Here is a 19,602-nt window from a genome sequence, read left to right as displayed (position 1 = left end):
GCTACGTCATCCTGTTCTACTTCAGGATTGGTATGAATGGCGTTCCCTATGGATCAGCCTACACAGAGGCAAATGCCAAACCATAATTAAGACTGAGTGACTGCAAGTTCAATGAAATGTTTCAAAATACCAAATTAAGATTGAGTGACTGAGTTCAATCAAATGTTTCAAAATATCACTCATGTGTTTTAGATAAAATAAAAAGCCAGGGATATTCTCAGTCAAGCAGTTAATTTCTTCCTGAACACTTAGAGAATCATGGAGTCTACTAGGTTGGAAAAGACCTTCAAGACATCAAGTCCAACCATTGCTCAGCACTGCCAAGGCCACCACTAACCCATGGCACTGAGGGCCTCCTGTACATGGTGTGTGAACGCTTTCAGGGGCGGTGACTCCAACCCGAGCAGCCCTTGGGTGAAGGAATTGTTCCTAATCTCCAGTATAACCCTCCCCTGGTGCAGTTTGAGGCTGTTCCCTCTTGTCCTATACTTGTGATGTTCTTAATTTGAAGATTTTCACTATGACTCTTTCCGAGTAGAGGAACTTTATTTCATTGTGCAGGTTTGCATTAGGTTCCACTTCAGTATATAGACTGACAGATGAAAAATGGCACCTTCCTTCTCTCACATTCTTCTTTCTGAATGATGCTGCAATGCTGCCTTGTTTCTGGGACAGATAATTTGCAGAGCCTCTAGGAATTAAAACAGGCTTTTAGAATATTTTAGAAAGAGAAACAATAGCAACCTACAAAACCTCTTGCAGATATTACTACAAGCGGCAAAAATCACGCCTGGAAGGGAAAAGGGGTATTTTAGAGATAAGTCAGTAGGTTTTTTCATCTATTATTTTTAGATAGTTAATCCCCAAAGGGTATTTCTGTGGATTTTGTTTCTTGCATCTAGCAAAAAAATGTTTCAAATAGGAGCTGAAGACGGCTTATGTTAAATTTTCTTGCAAGAGTTCATCTAGTTGAAATTAACGGTGATTGTTTCAATACATGTCTAGTTCCTTATGTGCCCCAGGTTGTGTGCAATAATGAAAACCTGATCATCAGCACATCCATAAATGACTCATCTTCTTTACTGCTCCCACATGGTTGCACAGCTTTACTGACTGCTTGCTTTGATGAATATTTGGTATTTGTCATGTGAAGCTATTCCATCACTTTTGTAATATGGGAAATTCCAAGCACACTGAACACCTTAACACCATGTCACAGCTCATGGATTCATACTCATTTTGTGACCCAGTATGACACAGTAGTCTATACCAGCCACATAAAGATAAAAGTTACAACACAGACATCTGGCTGCAACCATGCACCTGGATTAAACAGTTTCCCATCTGGCTCTACTATATTATGGAGCAAAGCAGGTGGTAGAACCTTAGGTAAGAGCTGTCATTAAAGAGTAAGCAATTGCTTTTCTTTCTTGTTTAGTTGGTTGTTTCTTTCCCCAGTGGATAAAGGTGATATATTTATCTCATGCCAATAAGGCTTCACTCAATAAAAATGCTGGAAATGGAAGATTCTTCCTTTTTACTTTATGATTTGTTGAATGATGGCATTGCTGGGAAAAGAGGGAAGTAAAGCTGCAGGAAATAGGAGAAGCAGGTTAAAGGGTTTTGTCAGAGCTCTTTTTCTGCAGTTTTTTTTTCCTCTGCTTTGTGCCTTGCTATGGGTCCATGCTGCACCTGCAACAGGGAATTTGGAGCTCCCCCACATGAGTGGGGAAGATGCAAAAGGGATGTAAATTCTCATTCGAAATTCACCTTTTACTAACAAGTGAAACTTGTTACTGACTCACACAGGGTTGATAATACTAATGTTAAGTTCTGGTTTTCTGTGTTGGGTAAGTGGTTTCTTTTTCTGCTTTTATGTTCAACCCTGCAAAGAACAGTGTTGGCATTTTGTAAGGAATCTGGGCACATGTGCTCTAAAGCTTATATACTGCACCTACAGCTTGTCAGCTGGGAACCTGCTGGTGATACGTGAGCTGTCTGCTACCATTTTGGTCTTTGCTGTCTAGTCATTAATCAGAACAGAGAAAACATAATAAAATGCGGAATTCTTTCCCCACACCATTATGGTATTTCTATGTTTTGTATGCCAATATTAATTACATTAACCTGAAATACTTGAAATTCATTGTCATTATATCACTTAACACTGTAACCACGTATTTCCTTTGTCTGGATATTTGATGTGCATCTTGTTGTATTTATTACAGTATTACTTGGGAATGCTGGTTTCTATTGAATCAGTTGTCAGGAGCAATCACAGAATCACACAGAATCACACAGAATCACAGAACTGGTAAAACTGGAACGGAGATCCTCTAGTCCAAGCATAATAGTGACAAGAAAGCAATTATATTCCGAATTGGAAGGTAGTATGCATGAGCATATGGTGAAAAGAAACAAAAGATGACATTTGTAGCCAGATGTGATCTGGCTATGTTGTATGGTCAAGAATGGTACTACACAGATTGTTATCATAATTATAGCATTAGGGGTAGATTTTTCTTAGGTATTTGCGTATTTTTACTACACTGTTCATCAGATGATGACTACATGACAATTTTAGATTGCTTAACACAAGGAAAATAACTGGTGGGCTGGGTTTTGGTTTTTTTTAATAGCATACGCCTAACAGGTCTCTGACTTAAAAATCTTTTTAAAGGTACATATTGTGTAATCTTTCTGTTTTGTTTGGGTTTTTTTTTGTGAATATTAGGTTCAAAGCAGATAGTCAAGTTTTGCACATCATTTTCTGCCAGCTTAAAATGAAAAGCAGAGGGAAGTTTTGATCAGATGTGCACCTACTTTCTGTGTGCAATGTCACAGTTCAAATAGATGTCTCTCGAAAAAGAGCTTTTGCAAAATTTTATTGCAAAGATAGAGAGATGAACTTTAAATCTGCTGAACAACATTATATCAGGTTTTCTGTGGCATTGGAAATAGGTGATTTTCTTAGAAAGTATTTCCTTTCAAGTGATGGAACAATCCTGGTTACAGTGCTGAAGACTGAATTCAGATGACTGAATTCAAACAAATTCTGTGATTCTGTGATTTGAATGCTTTTGCAAATTTGAAATGTTGAACAAAGGTAGGAAATTCTGTAGTTCATAAGTAGTTTTCTACTTTCTTTGCTTTCAAATAGAACAGAAGGAGTGGGAGAGCGGAGAAGGAAAAGGCTACGTGTTTTTCTTTTGAAGCACGGAGGGGAAAAAGTGGTGTTTAGTGCAACCCTTCACAGCACTACGCTGTTCACAAAGGCAGTTTACAGTGCAGGAATGCACATCTAGGGAGAGCTGGTGGATCAAAGTCCCTCTAATGCATGTGATGTGATTCTGCATGCTTTGGCAAAGCCAGAAACTCACACTTTTGGCATATATAAAGTGTTCTGGAATGTGAGGCTGAGCAGTGAACCTTTGCACTCTTCTGTTTACAGCTTGTGCCTGAGAAAATAATGAGAGGAGAGTTTGGCAAGAATGATTGGGGCTGGAGGATTTGGATCCAGGTGGAACAAAATAATAGATGTTGAATATTTAGAGCTTTGATAAGAAACACCAATAACAAGCAGAGGAATGGAATGGGTCCTTGACATGCAAAATAAAGCATGCTTAGGCTGTGTGGCTTGACATCTTTGTAACTAAAACGTAAGTTGGTACACAAGTGCAAAGCATAATTGAGTACACAGTTCTTAGTTGCTGTGCAGACTTCAAGGTGGGGGCAACACAGAGCATCACCTGGTTTTAGTCTGGCTTAATAGGGAAATGACACTTATGAAATTACACTGTCTTGTGAACCCTTGACGCAATGACGCTTGAAATTCTTGAGTGCCATTCACATCTCACAGAAGGCTGGAGGTTTTAAAGCTACTAGCTTTCTAAATAATGTTTCTACAAGTTTGATTAAAATGTAGGATAGGTGGAAGTCCTGACCAGAATAAAAGCTATGGTGTTAGTGGTCTGTTTGATTAGAGAGTTTGTGTTAGACATGTGTATCTCTATGTCCTAGAAGTTACTCAAACCTCGCAGATGGTTACAAATTTAGTACATGCCGGAAACTCTGATCACCACAGAGAAAAAGGTTTCATTATTTCTTCTTATTCTGGTTTTAATACAAGGAACTGAAGTAAAATTATGAACCCAGGGGAAAAGAGAAGGGCAGACCCCGAGCTTTTTAACATGTGTGTCTGTGACCTGCAGGAACAAGTTATATTTGCAGTTAATGGTAATACAAAAAGCATGACAAACAAAAAAGAGGCAAAAACCTTTTTATAGAGCATTATGGATTGCTTGGTAATCTTAGCAAACAACACTCTGAAACAGCCAGCCGGTGGTAGGAATACAGAAGAATGTCATCCATAGATGAACAAAGGATACCAGCTTTATTTACAGGACTGGAGTCTTAGGGGAAGAAGTGAGTATAAAACAACCTTGAATGCATAGTTGATTGAAAAATGACTGGCTCTACACTGTAAGCACGGTAAAAACAGAGCAGGATAAAGAGGCTATTTTCCCTCTGTTCTTATTTATTTCCCTTGACGGTTTGTGTACCTTTTCTTACAGGTAAGAAATGCAGTAGTGCAGTCAGTTTTGCTGAGGGAAATTGATAAAATTGCCAACACTGTGATCAGAAGAAAGATCACAGTGCATTCCCCATTAAAGAGAACCCCTTCAACACACTATCAGTATGTAAGAATGACCGAGATGGACCAGATGAAAGAATCTTGTCAATCCTGTTTCCTTGAAGAGGCAAATTCTGGAAGTGTCTAAGAGAAAGATAAGCATATAGTGGTACTTTTCCAACCACTTTCCTCTCCTGCAGTTTTTGAATGAGCAGCTTTCTGTGCAGGATTTTCTATGTGTTTAAAATCCTCAGTGTATTTCCCATCCATGTCCCTGTCTACCTATTCCTTGAGTCAATGTACATTTTGAGCAGCAAAGGGCTGGGAGTTCTGCAGCTTAATTCCATGGTGTGGAGCAATGGCTCTCTGTCATTATTGAGCCTGTCATCTGGTGGTTCCCTTTGGTGCACTTAGCTTTTGCAGTAGAAGAGGCACCAGGCAGCTGAGCCTTCTGAATCTGCCCATGATTTAAATCCCCTTTGGACTTTTACTGTTTCGCATAAGTCCAAAAATATGGTAGTGGGAAGAGCTGAGGAACCGGGCCTAATCCCCAGTACAGCAGCCAAACAGTGGGGAAAGGATCTAGCCTGTGAAAAGGTATCCTTTTTATAGGTGATGGAAGTACTTAACCTGAATTCTTGGTCAAAGGCAATATATGATAAAAAGAGAAAATGCCAAAGCTAATGGTGTGGACTGCAGCCAGCTGGAAAGGAAAAGCAAACCAGAAATGCCTAAACCAAAGCCCCAAACCCCAAACTGTCTAATGAGAGAAAGAATGAGTGGCTTCTCATGTGGAAAACCTTTTAGGTGTTAAACTAGTAATAAATACAGGCTGTTATCACATGGATGTCATCCTTCATAGTGAAGCCAATTTGAATCTTACCTAGGAGACTGAATGTCAACCATAATGCTGTTCCTTGGTTCCGAGTTCCTTAAAGACCTTGGATGAACCCCGCTCATCCCTAAAATTCTGCACTGAGCACATCTACCAAGAAAATAATATTGCAGAAAGTTTGCTGCTTGTTATTGACTCCCATTCTTAGTCCTCTAGTAAATGGTACAGAGATCCTTCTTTAGCAGGAAGATGCACAGAGGACCTCCTGATATCCCATCCAGTTTGATCATGCAGTCATGGAGTCATGGAATCAACCAGGTTGGAAAAGACCTTCAGGGTCATAAAGTCCAACCATTCCCCAGGACTGCCAAGGCCACCACTAACCCTTGGCACTGAAGTCCTCATCAACACGGTATGTGAACACTTGCAGGCACGGTGACTCCAGCACTGCTCTGGGCAGCCTGTCCAATGCCTGAGCACCGTTTGAGGAAGGAATTGTTCTTAATCTCCAGTCTAACTTTCCCCTGGTGCAGCTTGAGGCTATTTCCTCTTGTCCCATCACTTGTTCCTTGGGACTGGTGATCAGCCATCTCCTGGCTCCATCCTCCTTTCAGGTAGTTGTAGTGATGTAGAGAGATGCTATACTTGTCAGTATTTGAAGGCCACCTTCATCTCAGGGAACCCTGTAAAACTGACTTCTGGTTTGTTCTGTACGCTGTTGCTTTAACAAACTTTTCTTTATGTCTGTTGCTATGAAGTATTTTCCATGTTGAAAGTCCTGCAGAAGGCATAGTCCTTTTCTAGACGTGTGAAAGTGGTAACAATAATTAAAAAAGATGGAACTGTGCATTTACTTTTCCTGCTACTTAAGAATTCTTAGGAGATCAGAAACTAACGGAAGTGTACAAATGTGACATTTCCTAGTGATCAGCAATCTGAACAAACTTGTCAAACATGACTCTGTACGTGGTGTCCATAATTCTACTTGTGTTCATAAAGAGCTAGCACACACAAAAAAGAGAGAAAATCGTGGAAAACTTCAGATATCCTCTAGGTTATTAACTTTGGATGCAGAATATCCTCTTCTCTTACTGGTACCTAAGGAGCTTGTATCCATTGACCATAAAAGACTTAAATGATTTTCTTAATGAGGATAGAAAGCTGTAACTTCTGAAACACAATTCTTGGGTTACTGAAGTTATAACCAAACAAAGCTATAGAAGCTTGATACAAACCAGAATAAAGTCAGTGGTCGCTTTGAAATCCATTGCCTTTCTAAAGAATCCAAAAATCACTCAAATTTAATGGACTGTAGCTATACAAAGTAAACGCAACAAGCCCTATATCCACTTGCATGCTTAGTTCAAAAGAAGGAATGTGTAAATGTAATTCAAAACGTTTAAATCCCCTAAGGTTACATGCATGTGTGTTTGTCTCATAGGTTTGTGCTTGATTCCTTGAGACAAACAGCAGTAAAATTTGAATGGAGTATGAAACTCTACTAAATGTGAATTATTAGAAAGCATTTCTTTTGAATATTTCTAACTTACTAAAACCTTAGAAACAAAGGGGCACAAATTTAAACACAAAAGCAGCAGGTATAGTTTGTTTCCTAGGGGCTTCCAGAAATGTAAAAGGAAGCTGATAAGGAGTGCAGTGTAACTTAGCACTTTGTAAGTGCCTGGTAGAACACATTACCTGTGGGTATCTCAGTTTTTAAATGCACAATTTTCAGTTCCTGGAATAAAATTTCCAAAGCTCTTGAGCTCCCTAATTCTATACTGATTTTCAGATGCTTCAGAATCTGCTAAGTGGGTTCTTAATGTGACACACAAGTACAGTGAAACTGGGAATTGGTAGCTGCTTTTGAAACAAAAAAATGCCCTATCTTTTGTAGAACATTCTGCCCTGAAGCAAGTTGTCCTATGAGTCATATCGTAGAATCACAGAGTGGTTCCTGTCGGAAGGGACCTTAAAGCTCATCCAGTTCCAACCCCCTGCTACGGGCAGGGACACCTTCCACTAGAGCAGCTCCAAGCCCCTGTGTCCAACCTGGTCTTGAACACTGCCAGGGATGGGGCAGCCATGGCTTCTCTGGGCACCCTGTGCTGGAGCTTCACCACGCTCAAAGTAAAGAACTTCTGCCTAAGAGCTCATCTCAGGTCTCCCATTTCAAGCTTAAAACCCTGAAGTCACAACTGTCTGAGGAGCAGCTGTCTGCAGACTGAGCAGTGTCACAGTCCATCAGCTGCAGTTAGAAAATGCACTTCATACATCTAAATAAGGTGAAAAACTTGTACATTTTCAGAGATGGCTATTCTATGCCTCCTTGCCCATTCTTAATGAGGGAAAATTGTTCAAAGGCTGCTGTGTAAAAGTGTTATTTTTCAGTCTGAAATATGAAAGCACCAGAAAGTTAGGAATATGCACACCTGCAGTGACCAGACATCCATGCACAGTGTGACAGTTCATTCTTGCCTACTGACTCAAGCAGCTGATGTGACCTGCTGACCCTCCTTAAAGGCCACAGTATGATTATTTTGATGATTAGTGAAAGTACAGCTCCTAAGTGGGGCTGAATTTATAGTTAAGTTCATCAGAATTCGAGCTGTTCTTGCAATGTGTTAAGCAATGAATAGTTGAAATGAGCAATTTGGATGGCTGTGCTAATACACGCACCGTAAATGCTGCTCTGGAGCTCATACGTAGAGCATCAAAAAGGGATCGTGAAATAATGGGCAGGAAATGATGCATTTCAGAAAATGCAGGCTGTGTCATTCACCACAGGGCAAATGGCTCTGTGCACAAGCACAGGTCTTTTTCCATACCTGAGTCATCCAGCACATAAAGGCTTCAAACAAAAAAAGTGAAAGATATGTTTCAAAGCAGAAGAAAACCCCCACATATTGTGTGAGCCAGAGCTGTTAAATGTATTGTAATCAAAGAACACATAGCAATGAGGTGTTTGGTGAATTTCCATCCCCAAAATTTCTGAAGAGTTTCCTTTTAAAAGCCTGGATCACATATGGTTGTGTAAAGAACAAACCAAAGTGCTTCACCGAAGTAAATAAGTGAACCAGACCACAAAAAAATTTGTCACCTTTATACCTACACAATACAGAGGGCAAAATATGAAACTATCCAGAATAGGAATGATTCAAAATAGTAATTTTTAGACTAGCAAAGCCATACTTAGCATATATAGAAAGTTGTCAAAAAAATAATCTGCTTACCAGCTGTACTTATACTGGGCTAATTTCCTCATTGTGGGTCAGAACTGCTAGAAAGAATCTAACCTTTTATTACTTTTCAGAGCAGTTAACAACTAACTGAGCTAAATCAGTTTTTGTCACATACTTTTTAAGGCAGCACTATTTCTCACAAATAGGGCACTCCAAACTAAATGACATAGTGTAAGGAACAGATTCAGTTAATCGATTATTCATTCATTGCATTGATTTTATTCCTGGAAAGATCCTCGTATTTGCGTCACAGAAATGGTCATTATGATTTTGGCAATAATATGTAAACCAAGGCCCAAAACAAAGTCAAACTCTTAACCTTCTGTTTGACTTTTTCAGTCTTTGTGCTTGGATCTTTTTCCACTGAAATCAATGAGAGTTTTGATACATAGCAAGTCAATGGGAGCAGAATCTGATCTTTTATTAGCACATTGTTATGGACCCTGTGGGAACAGGAAATTTGATTTTGGAGCCAGGAACATCAATTAGGGAAAGTTGGTTTTGAAATCAGTTTTAGTGGTCTGGGTTCAATATTCAGTTTTGGAAAATCTCTGAACAAAAAATGTCTTGAACTGCACAGAGTGGCCTCGCTTCTGCAGGTTTGATTTCTGACAGCGATCAGATATGTGTCCAGAGAACATCTGTAGGGACTGTCACCCTGAGGGGAGACTGTGTTAGGGTTTGGGCTGTAAAGTTCAGGACAGGCAATTCCTCAGGATTTTTCATCAACGACTGTAGCGATAGGACAAGGGGTGATGGGTTCAAACTGAAACAGAGAAAGTTCAGGTTAGATACAAGGAAGTTCTTTCCTTGTGGGAAGGTGCTGAGGCGCTGGCACAGGTTGCCTAGAGAAGCTATGGCTGCCCCGTCCCTGGCAGTGCTGAAGGTTGGACACAGGGGCTTGGAGCAAGCTGCTCTAGTGGAAGTGGGGGTTGGAACTGGATGATCTTAAGCTCCTTTCCAGCCCATACCATTATATGATTCTATTATTTTTGCTCTCTGTTGTCACCATCTCACAGTTTCTTCCAGGGAATATCTCTAGGTAATGTGGAAGCCATAGTAATGTGATAAAACTGATCCCAGCAACAGAAAACGTGTGTCTGATCAATCTTGATTTTTGTTCTCTGATAATGGCAGCTACTGTGCCATAAAATCTCAAAGCATTGTTGTGAACACAAGAGCTTAGGTGAAAAAGAAGAAAGGCTCTTTACTGGGAAATAAATGCTGTTGTTTCATTCATTGGAAAATGGCACAGGAAATTCAAGTGAAGCTCCAGAAGCTGGCAGTAAAGCCATTGAGCATGTTATTTCAAACTCCCCCATGCAGTTATTTTCATTTTGAATTTAAATAATATGCCAGACAAGTCTTGTACATATATATGTATGATTTCTACAGGCAAACAGCAATTTGCATCTTAATAGCTGTATGCAAGGCTCAAAATACCAATCAGCACTTTGCATATTTTCTCTTGCTGTGCAGTAGTGGTACAATCTAAATGTCTTCCACGTGAATATAGTCACACAGAGATTATGCCTGAAGGTAGTCAAGTACTGCATTCTTCTTTCTGTCTCTCATTTCTAAATACATGAGAGCACTGGGCAGTGTGGTGTACATGGGTGTGCTTCACTTGGGGCTAATGCATTCAGAGATGTGCTGCCTAGTGAACTGCTGTAGCCAACTCTGCATCCTCAGTGACTTACCAGCTCTGCCAATGCAGTCAGCATCTTACGGCTTCCTTTGTGTATCCATTAAATTGGATTTCATCCTTCTGCATGTGTCCCAGTAATTGTTTCCAAGTGGCAGGTGTTGATGTTCCAGTACATCATAACTTGTTTGCAAGCACTTAATTATCTCACAGAAGCAAGATCTGTGGATGGAGAATCCTAATTGTACACAGAGGAAGTTCTGTGTCATTGGAGTGTTTCTTTATGCAATGCTAAAGGCTGAAAAACACATCTAATGCAACGTAGAAATCATAAGCTCTATAGTTTCTCTAAATATGGAAAATTTTCCAGTCTGTCATCATTCTCACCCTTACATGTTTCACTTTCTGAGGTGCAGCAGGAAGTGCAGCAGGAGGGCCAGGAGACCTCCTTGGATGGATAAGGAGCTCCTGAGGAAAATTCAATTGAAAAAACAGGCTTATAATAAGTGAAAGAGTACAGGGATGTTGTCCGGGAAGCTAGGGACCAGGTTAGGAAATCTAAGGCCCAGTTAGAATTAAACTTAGCTAGAGGTATTAAAGATAACAGGAAGGGATTCTACAGGTACATAGCAAATAAAAGCAGACTAGGGAGAATGTAGGCCCCCTCAGGAAGCTCTCCGGAGAACTGGCTACACAGGATTTGGAGAAGGCTGAGGTTCTGAATGACTTCTTTGCCTCGGTCTTCACTGGCAAAGGCTCTGACCAAACCACCCAAGTCTTGGAAGGCAGATGCAGGGACTGTGAGAATGAAGACCTTGCGCCCACTGTAGGAGAGGAACTGGTTTGAGACCATCTTAAAAATCTGAACATGCACAAGTCCATGGGTCCTGATGAGATCCATCCGCGGGTCTTAAAGGAGCTGGCAAACGAACTTGCAAAGCCCCTGGCCATCATATTTGAGAAATCACGGCAGTCAGGTGAAGTTCCCGATGACTGGAAAAAGGGAAATATAACCCCCATTTTCAAGAAGGGGAAAATGGATGGCCCGGGGAATTACAGACCAGTCAGTCTCACCTCTGGGCCTGGCAAAATCTTGGAGCAGATTCTCCTGGATGGCATGCTAAGGCACATGAAAAACAACAAGGTGCTTGGTGACAGCCAGCATGGCTTCACTAAGGGGAAATCCTGCCTGACCAATTTGGCGGCCTTCTCTGATGGGGCTACAGAACTGATGGAGAGGGGTAGAGCAGTTAATGTCATCTACCTGGACTTGTGCAAAGCGTTCGACACTGTCCCACATGACATCCTTGGCTCTAAATTGGAGCGACATCAATTTGATGGATGGACCACTCGGTGGATAAAGAACTGGCTGGATGGCCGCACACAAAGAGCTGTGGTCAATGGCTCAATGGCCAGCTGGAGACCAGTAACGAGTGGCGTCCCTCAGGGATCGGTGTTGGGACCGGTCTTGTTCAACATCTTTGTCGCTGACATGGACAGTGGGATTCAGTGCGCCCTCAGCACGTTTGCCGATGACACCAAGCTGTGTGGTTCGGTTGATACCCTGAAGGGAAGGAATGCCATCCAGAGGGACCTCGACATGCTTGTGAGGTGGGCTGATGCCAACCTCATGAGGTTTAACCATGCCAAGTGCAAGGTCCTACACCTGGGTCGGAGCAATCCCAGGCACAGCTGCAGGTTGGGCAGAGAAGAGATTCAGAGCAGCCCTGTGGAGAAGGACTTGGGGCTGTTGGTTGATGAGAAAATGAACATGAGCTGGCAGTGTGCGCTTGCAGCTCAGAAAGCCAGCCATATCCTGGGCTGCATCAAAAGGAGCGTGACCAGCAGGTCGAAGGAGGTGATCCTGCCCCTCTACTCTGCTCTTGTGAGACCTCACCTGGAGTATTGTGTGCAGTTCTGGTGTCCTCAACATAAAAAGGACATGGAACTGATGGAACAAGTCCAGAGAAGGGCCACGAAGATGATCAGGGGACTGGAGCACCTCCCGTATGAAGACGGGCTGAGGAAGTTGGGGCTGTTCAGCCTGGAGAAGAGAAGGCTGCGTGGAGACTTCATAGCAGCCTTCCAGTATCTGAAGGGGGCCTATAGGGATACTGGAGAGGGACTCTTCATTAGGAACTGTAGTGATAGGACAAGGGGTAATGGGTTAAAACTTAAACAGGGGCAGTTTAGGTTGGATATAAGAAGGAAATTCTTTCCTGTTAGGGTGGTGAGGCACCCTAACAGGAAAGGTGGAATAGTTTGCCCAGGGAGGTTGTGAATGCTCCATCCCTGGCAGTGTTCAAGGCCAGGTTGGATGAGGCCTTGGGTGATATGATTTAGCGTAAGGTGTCCCTGCCCACGGCAAGGGGGTTGGAACTAGATGATCTTAAGGTCCTTTCCAACCCTAACGATTCTATGATTCTATGATTCTAAATGATGACTGGAACTTAGTATTCAGGATTTGGGGACAGTATAGGTTTATGTCAGCAGTGTGAGATTTTCTTTCCACCAAGTTCCATAGCTTTAGACTAGTGGAACCAGGCAGATAAGAGTGCACATAACCCACATGAAGTTACTACAGTCTCTTGGCAACAACAAAAATGATTTTGCTTTGCTTGGCCATGTTCATTTTGGGTGTAAATAACACATGCACAGGCAAATATTCCATGAATTTGGCAGAGCTGCACAAAGGGCATTGTGTCAGGAGAACAAGCCACATGCATCCCATAGGACATGTATCCCAGAGCTTCTGTCATAGAAATGCTCTTAAACACATCGGCCTCTCTGACCGGGGTCAAGTCAAACCCAGCACAGGAAGAGTTTTCTCCTTGCTGTGTGAGCAATGCAGCTGGATCAGCATTGCTACACGTGCCTTTCACTTTCTTTACCATGAGGCATGTTTCTTGGGCAGAGGTGTGATCTTGCATTTCTCTTAAGTGTATCTCAGCTGATCTAATGTTTTAGTTTGTGGTCACTTTCTGAATAAGCCCTTGAAACTTCTATTCAACAGAGGGCATTTGCCAGCAGATGTCATTGTTGCTGTGGCCAGTTTGAGTTTCACTGGCTTTAGCTGGGCTCAGATTTGAAGGAGAGACAAATATTTCTAAACCCAACAATCCAGGATTGACTTCCAGGCTTAGAATATTGAATCTTTGGGAATGAAAGCATTCATTTTATTACCCCTTTATTTTTTATCAGCAGATTTTGCTCTTAGAATATAGACTAAGAAAAAGGCAGAATTATGTTAACTTCTTAAAATGAGCAGTATTTTTTCCACATGCTTTTAATGTAATTCAATTAATGCTAATTAATATGTATTCAATACTCTGTTAATCCTAAAAGCATTTCTTAAGGAATCACAAAACTAATTGATAGAACTTGCATTTAAAGGAACATTTTTAGATGGCCAAAGCCATGGAGCAGTAGGGGAATTTATGGGACTTGTTCTATTGATTGAAATAATCTAGTTTTTAAATGTGTTCTATCTGAGCCTTGTTCTAAGTATCCCATTAAAGAAACACATTTTACATTTGCAAATGCTAACCTGAATACCTATTTTAGGTATTTTTCTAACCTGATCTTTTAAATTAACATCTTACGGTGATTAAATAGACTGCTTGGTTCTTCTATGTGACAACTGTTTACTTAGGGTATGGGTTAGAATGAGCCTTTGTGCTCATTGTAATTCTCTACCGAACTTAAGTGAAGACATCTGAAAAGACAGTTTAAGCTTTTGATGGAGAAAATGGACACTGCTTAGCTAGGCGGATGAGAAAAAGAAAACCACAGTTACTCTCTTTACTACCTTATTGTGAGACTGACAGATCCCTTTAGGGTAAGTGGCTGGGATTGGTAAAGATGTGAAATCACGATTACTCCACTGCACAGATTCATCAGGACGGCTCCTCTCCAGTCCTTGCTGAGATTTGTTAGAAAATGATTCATATCTATAATTACTAATATATTTAAAGGCCAAATCTTACTTACAACTCTCCAGTGAACACTGCAGTTAATATGGTTCTTCATTCTGTCACTGTAACCTCTTTGTGGAAGGGCAGAAAATATTGTAACCTGAGTTTCAGATGAATGTCTGTAATGGTAGTTGTCAGGGTAATTTGAAAAAGCCTGGTTTCCATAATATCTGAAACAGCCCAGAGCTGCAGAGTATGAAAGTACAGGCAACTTAGCTGCTCCTTTCTCTTTTTGCAGGTAATTGTCACATTTTACTTTGTCTTAGCAAAAAAAAAAAAAAACAAAGCCTTTAAAAAAAAGACTTTATTGTGATACTCTAATGCATGAAAACACCCATAAATTATCTGTCTAACAGTTACAGTGCAGCTTCGAAGTTGTGACAACTTGGAAAAACCAGCCTGACAAGCAGGCTCACTTTGCTGTTTTTCCAAAACTTCTTGAGCATATAAGGAGAATTTAAAGTGAAGAAAGCAACTGCAGCACAAACACTTTTTGTTCTCAGTACACAAATTCCATCTCCCTGACTGGGGTCCTCATTTTTGTTTCTGCCTGGTGCATCAGATAAAACAGTGTTACAACCTGGCATAAACCAATAAACATTATCAGTTTCATCACTGGCAGGCAGCAGAGAGTTTGTAAGCTTTTCCAAGTGGACATCCTAGAGGATACAGTCTCTAGTGATCTACTACTCTGCCTATAGCTAAAGGTTTCTGCCTTGGCCCAGTCATGCTTTGATTTACCAGAATTCCTATTTATATTAGCAAAGAAAGAAAGGAGTTCTTATCTAGATTAGAATTATGCTATAGGAAAAAGAAATAAAGTGTTAAGTAAGCTTTAATATTCAGAACAAAGTAAAGAATTTTCATATAGGTGTGACTGCTGTATGATACAAATAAAAAGAAATTCTCATATACCTGGATAAAAAGAGTAAGAGTAATATTACATTTCTCTAAGATTAAGCTGTTCTTACTAGAGATGGTTTTTGAGCTTTAAGCTTAAACACAAATGCTTTATGAACACCTTCCAGATATATGTGCTGTTTAACCTGCTTTAGCAGATGCAATTTTCAGTTTCCCTAGACCATGCTTTCCTTGTAAATGCTATTTTTAAGAAATGAGCACTCCGTATTTCAAAGCCATCTGCTCTGTTCTCCTCAAGAGAGTAAAAATCACTGTACAGCAAACCCACATTGGCTAATTTTGAAGATCCCAAACTTCCACAACTGGTGCAACAGCCGTGTCCTGCTTTTTGAACACTGGCTCTTGTGGGGCACTCACCTCAGAGCAGTGGCACTGGACGCCGGCAGTACCCGGAATCCGGAGGGTTGTCCGAGCTGGTTTGTTGTCCGTAGCACCCCAGTCTGTGGACACTTTCCCAAGCCAGAAGAGCCATTCACATTCCCTCTGCCTTTCCAGCCTCATTCACTGCTCACAGGGCTCAGCTAGCTGCACTGACTCACAGAAATGAAGCTCCCTCTGGGTCCTAGTGCTGTAAACGTGTGGGAGCTGCACGGACTCGCAGGAATTCAGCCTCTGGCGTGGTGCCTAGACCATGCAGTGATGCACAGATGTGCAGTGAAAGTTTCAAAGTGTGCACTGGTATGACTGTGCATACAGAATACTGAGGAAAACCTCCAACTTCCTGGTTCCACTGTCAAGAACTGAAACCCTCTTTAAGGGATGTTTTGTCCTCAGCCTTTCTACTTTGCATCTTAATCCTTGCTGTCCTTTAAAGATGAGAGCTCACAGAAAGAAACTTCACGTTCCCTGATGAATGGGTCCTTTTGAAAATCATCTGTGGAGGCATTTACTTGTGTGAGGAGTCTATAAACGAACCTGCAGGAACACTAATAGTTAACTGGTGAAGCAGTGGACTGGGTTCCCTGCAGGAACTGTGCAGTTCCTGTTATCAGCTGGCTGTAACAAGGGTCAGCCAAACGCTGATCTACAGTAGCAAAGAAATATTTGACCCTGACTTGGGCAGAGGAAAAGATTATATAAGAACCTTTCCAGACATAATATTCAGTGTTTAACATGCTTACCTTAAACAACAAAGAGGTATGGAAATGTTTCCTATTATGTATGGGGAGGAGAATTAAGTACTTTACAGGGAAACAGCAGTGTGGTCTATAAGCACTGATAAATATAGGAAAGAAATGGAAAAGCAAAAATTTTTTAAGATGCCAGGGAAAAAAAAAATGTTGTTTAAAAACTGTAAAAAAAAATATTGGCTAACTATGTAGGGAACTGTGAAGCAGCCGCTTAGAATTTCGTAGTTCTCATTCTGGCATAGTGTAACCTTTGTGATTACACAGACATAAGGAAAGAATTTAGATCGTCCTCTGTTGAAAAGTAGACACAGCATTTTATCTGTGTGGAAATCATGGAACTTGTTTGATTCCATCCAGAAGAGGGCAGCCGTAGGGAGAGCCTTGTCCTTAATCCTCTGGGGAAGCAAAGGATGTGTGGAAGGTACTACATGAAGGTGTAGAGCAAGAAGGCAGAGTAGCTTGAAGGTAATAATGCTTCTTATTTACCACACGGCTATGCTTCTTTCTAAACCTAAAGCAGGCACATCTTCATGTTTTATTATAACTAGCTGGCAAACCTTAAATTTATTTCCAGTCAAAAGATAACTGGCTCCAGTGCTCAACTGTTTTTTGGAAGTGATGTGCATTTAAAATTGCCTGAAATATCCTTCAGGAAATGGCAGCACAAAATGCTTGATGCAAATGCTAATATTACCTTCCCAATTTGCCGGGAGTAAATGCTGCATCCCAGTGGGAAATGCTCCTTCCCTGGCAGTGTTCAAGGCCAGGTTGGACGGGGCTTGGAGCAAGCTGCTCTAGTGGAAGGTGTCCCTGCCCGTGGCAGGGATTGGAACTGGATGATCTTAAGGTCCTTTCCAACCCAAACCAGTCTGGGATTCTGTGATTCTATGCAGAGTGCTTTATTTTTTCTAACAGAAAACTGCTTTTCATGCATGACAGCAGCCATGGGCCAAAGGTGATGTCTTTATTTACACAGCCAGCCATCAGAGTTTCTGAAAGTTCAGCCTGTAAAACTTTTACCTGAGGTTCTGGCTTTAGCTTCATATTTTACTGCAGAACTGCCAGGCTATTCTTGTGTTGGGCATTTGTCTTGCTTCATTAGAATATCATCAGATTAGGACTTCATGCTGGAAAATCAGAAAGCACATTATAGCCCATTGTGAGTGCAGCAAAGAGCATCAAACCAGAGATATAAAAAGACATGCTTTGCTTTTTTTCCCTTTACTAAAAAGTTAGTGCACCCTTGTGTTTAGCATCTCTACAATTGATTTCTTGGCAAGAGCTGCCTCATTTTTCCTTAAAACTGTGGTCACAAAACCTCATTTAGACACAGTGATCAATGATATATTGCATTTGTACTTAATCTTTATCATGAGCACTTATTTCTGTCTTGAAGAAATCCTTTTCTTGTACCTTCTTCTTGTACCTTGGTAGTTCACAGCAGCAGGCTGATATAAGCAAGCCAGACAGCTGGGATAATCCCTAGGAAAAAGCACTTGCTTTTCTTCTATTCCCATGTAGACCAAACACACACCATTCCTGGCTTTTGGTGTAGGTGTTGCCCTATAGGCACAGTTTCCGTGCCAGAAGAATGCCTAATTCCAGGTGGACCGCTGTACTCTGAGATGTGCATTGTACAGAGGTCATAGGTCTTTCTCTTTTAGCAGTGGTCTGAACTAGATTTAAAGAGAAAAGTCTTACTACATGAGTGGTTGCTTAACTGTGATCCTCCATGAGATGAGGATTTTCTTGCTTTAGTGGGTCACTGCATACACAGTGAGAGACTGGTAATGTTAAACTGAGAAAGGAAAAGGGAGGTTGAGATGAGCTCTTAGGCAGAAGTTCCTTACTTTGAGCATGGTGAGGCACTGGCACTGTGGCTGCCCCATCCCCGGCAGTGCTCAAGGCCAGGTTGGAAACAGGGGCTTGGAGCAAGCTGCTCCAGTGGAAGGGGTCCCTGCCCGTGGCAGGGGTTGGAGCTGGAGGAGCGTTAAGGTCCCTTCCAATCCAAACCATGCCATGATTCTATGGTGATATCACATGCTCTGGAATCAGCGAATCTGCATAAAGAGTTCTGTGAGCACAGAACTAATGGACCCTGGTTCTCTATAGATTTGCGTCCACTTCGTTCTCTGCTTCTACTACAATAATTTCAAGTCTCCCATGTTCTCTTGTATGGGCTTCCTTAAACAGTATCTCCAGTTCCTTCTAAGAGTCAATCTGTCCAGTGTGTGCCTGAGTACTGCCGTGTAGTGCACAGTGCAGGGAAACAAAAGTGCTCCAGCCAAAATGAAGAGCAGCACTGTTGGAAGTGATGGCTACTGGGAAAATGTTTTGCACTCTCCTGACCTCTGAGCTGAGGTCGGAGTTAACACTGAGCCCCACAACAGCAACAGTGTGAATCATCACAGTCTCTTTCTCTGCATCAGCATTTCTGTTCAGGTAAGTTGGATGGTGGAGGGGGCACAATGTAGGAAAATAGGGCCTTATGCTCATGGTGGGTTCAGGATTGTAAGAGGGCTTGAGGACTGAAGGTGGATTCCTCCTGGAGTCAGTGTTTTTTGTGCTGCTGAAAGGCTCAGGGAAGGCACTTGAGAAGAAGTGGCTGGGCTTTTCTGTTTAGGAGCAACACTCTTCGAGAAAACAAGCTGCCCCAAATGATGAAATTCCTCATTTCTTTCTGAAATCTTTGTGAGTTTGCAAGTAGCACAGGTGTGTACAGCTGCTGTTCCTAAATCCTGACACTTTGGAGACGTGTCAGGTCACTGAGAAGGGGGCCCACAGAGCACAATGGTTGTCAGAGATCCCATGAAAGTATACGGCATGGGATAAGGTTAACAAGTTTTACTGTCTTCAGAGACACCTTGTGTGTGTAAACAGTTACATTCAATACTTCCTTGTAATACTGTCCCTACATGAAAAAAGGTGTATCAAGAATAATCCACTTCCCCTAGATCACTAGCTTCCGTGTGAATACAGGGAAAGCTTTGAACATCTCAGATGAGCCATTCAAACTGTGAGACAGTGTCTGTTTTACCTAAAGGAATATTTATCGGTTCCAATTTTAAACGTTTCCAGAAAATAGAACATAGCTATCCTGCATCAACATGTCTCAGACCTCTCTTCCTAGGGCTAAATTGAATGTAAAGAGATACTAAACTTTTCCCTTAATACTCATCTGGAGGAAGCTTAACCATGGTTGCCTGAATTAATCAAGAAGTA

At 41.5% G+C, this 19,602-nt stretch overlaps 1 protein-coding gene and 1 long non-coding RNA gene across 2 annotated transcripts in view; one reads left to right on the top strand and one right to left on the bottom strand.

Annotated features, from left to right (window-relative positions):
• The window catches only part of NGF (nerve growth factor), a 35,476-nt gene extending 18,974 nt beyond the window's left edge, over positions 1 to 16,502 (bottom strand). Inside the window, exon 1 of the mRNA XM_057400598.1 lies at positions 15,608 to 16,502. The gene's annotated coding sequence lies outside the window, so the exon portion shown is untranslated. The remainder of the gene's footprint in view (positions 1 to 15,607) is intronic.
• The window catches only part of LOC130594615 (uncharacterized), a 90,298-nt gene that overhangs the window by 46,082 nt on the left and 24,614 nt on the right, over positions 1 to 19,602 (top strand). The window lies entirely within an intron of this gene.

This window comes from Pezoporus wallicus, unplaced genomic scaffold (assembly GCF_028554395.1).
Source record: "Pezoporus wallicus isolate ANWC-B61680 ecotype Strahan unplaced genomic scaffold, APGP_CSIRO_Pwel_v1 scaffold_7736, whole genome shotgun sequence".
Taxonomy (NCBI): Eukaryota; Metazoa; Chordata; class Aves; order Psittaciformes; family Psittacidae; genus Pezoporus; species Pezoporus wallicus.
Note: the sequence above shows the minus strand (reverse complement) of the source record. Positions and strands in the feature narration are given on the sequence as shown.